We start from the raw sequence: 2,500 nt of genomic DNA, 5'->3' as shown, positions 1-2,500 counted from the left end.
TTCTAGATCCGTTAATATTTGCATTTGGAGTCTGAGAATAATTTTATTGAGCGATAGTACTCGATTCGACTGTGCACTATTCCCAAGGATAATTGTTTGTCTGTTTATTTCTCTTTTTCTGCCTGTCTCTCTGTCCGCTCGTCTGTCTATATTCTTTTCTCTTTTCCTCTTCTATCTGTCTGTATGTCTGTACAGGCCAATGTCACCCCCCCCCCTCTCTCTCTCTCTCTCCCTCTCTTTCTCTATTATTTATTATTAAGTAGCATGTGTTACATAATTACTCGTTCGTTAAATTATATATAAATATATATATATATATATATATATATATATATATATATATCATCATCATCATCACCCTCAATGCCTTTCACCCCTGGCACGGTGTAGGCCACATACAAGCTCCTTCAGTTTATCTCTGTCCTGGGCCATCCTTCCAAGCTCGTTCCAAGTGAGCTTCATCTCTCTCATGTCCCTCTCCACGCATCTCCTCCATGTTTCCCGTGGCCTACCTCAGCCTCGTGCTCCTTGTGGATTCCACTGTAGTGACTGTCTTGTGATGTTTCCGTTGGGCTTTCTTAAGGTGTGTCCCATCCATCGCCACTTTCTTAGTCCTATTTCTACTTCTATATCCTTTCGTCCTGTCCTTTCCCACAGCTCTTCATTTCTTTTTCTATCCGGCACTTATTTTTTTAGAATACTCCTCTTACATCGGTTGATAAAAATCTGGACTTTGTTTGGACTGTCTTTGTTTTCTTCTAAATTTCGCAGCCTTAGAGGAGCACAGACTTGACGTTGGAGTTAAAGGGTCGAAACTTGGTGCGCAATGAGATGTTGCTTGCTTTCCAGACTTTTGATAATTGTTTGAATGCTGACCTTGCATTGACGGTTCTTACTTCAACATCTGCCTCGGTTCCACCTTTACTATCGATGACACTTCCAAGGTAGGTAAAGGAGTCCACTTCTTCCAGGGGAGTGTCTTCCACTGTAACAGCAGGACTTGAGACTTTTCCTAGCTTCACTACTTATATCTGTCGGATATATATATATATATATATATATATAATGTTTACTATTTTATTGTATAAAATATCATATCTTATAACATTCGATTATCGTTATTGCTGTTCATGCTTCTCCAGCAGCTGTTCCAGAGCAAAAAATGCTTAAAAAAGAGATCAGGTTTAAGAACTGACATTCTTTTTAAAGGGGATTTTTATGATGTTATGTAACCAAAAGCAGAAACAAAACAAAACATGATAATAACATTTCAGTTACCGATTTTCACTTTTAACTGAGCCTTCTGGATTTCTGCTGCTCGACATTTGATTGCCAAAACCCTCCAAGAGTTAATTTACACTATTGTTAAGTTTTTGACTTCGTAGAAAATGAAATATAGATGTGAGTACGGTCTAGTTTTAGTACGTATATATAAACAGTAAACTGAACCTTGATTAGATCTAATATAGTTTTACCTAGATCTAGGCCTATATATTTGAGAAATAATAGCTGTGTGGAAATGATCTCAAAATGCATTTAAATGCATAACGTATGAAATCTTTTCTAAGCCTGCCAGTTAGTTGATTTTCAGTTTCAACTGGTACGTGGACAGTTTTCCTCTGTATTTTCCCCACTGCTGTTTTATCTTAGTACTAAATCACGACTTCAACAACAACCCTATAACGACAATCAGCGCCATCGTCACTTGCAGCAAGAATTGCTTCAAAAAATAAAAACAACGGCTTCATATTGACGAGAACGACAACGACTACAACAACACCAAAGCACAAATGTAACAGAGCAACATAGATGGAATTACAAAAATATTCATTCATCACATTTCGAATTTCGACAGTCATACCATCTGTTTAAGACCTTCTGGCGCCGTGTTTCTTTTCATTTTTCCTCCTTCACATTCTTTTCTTTAGTGTGCCAGTCACATCAAGTGTTTGTTTGACTAATCGTCCCCGCCTCTAGCATATCTTACATAGATTACTAAGATTTCTGTTTTCTGAGATATCTGCTTAATACCTGCATTGGGCGATGCCCCAAATAAGGTCAAAACACTTGGATTTGACGGCTGAAGGGGAGCATGTATTCACTATGAACGAAGCCAACTCTTTAGATCATTTGGATCCGTCTCAGTACAACTGCTTTCCTGCATATACGTAATTACCTTAAAAGAAAAGTTAGTTGTCATTTCGGTAGAGCAAGGAAGTGTTCGATCTTTTATGTAAAGAGGGTTTGGTTGTCTCCAAGGCAAGGAGAAAAGCATTTCCAACGTGTTTTGCATTCTACAAAGTTTTGCTTTGCTTCGATTTGTATTTTGTAATTTCATTCTGTTTGGTGTTTATTCTATTTTGATTTGATCCGTCTGTCTCTGTTCGCACTCTCTCCTAAGGCTCACACCATAATCCCTGACGTTCCCCTCCCATGGCACTTCACCTTTCCTTCACCCCGACCCTCTCTTTCTCTCTCTCTCTCTCTCTCTCTCTCTCTT

The sequence above is a fragment of the Aplysia californica genome, unplaced genomic scaffold (genome assembly GCF_000002075.1).
Source record: "Aplysia californica isolate F4 #8 unplaced genomic scaffold, AplCal3.0 scaffold00028, whole genome shotgun sequence".
Lineage (NCBI taxonomy): Eukaryota > Metazoa > Mollusca > Gastropoda > Aplysiida > Aplysiidae > Aplysia > Aplysia californica.
Note: the sequence above shows the minus strand (reverse complement) of the source record.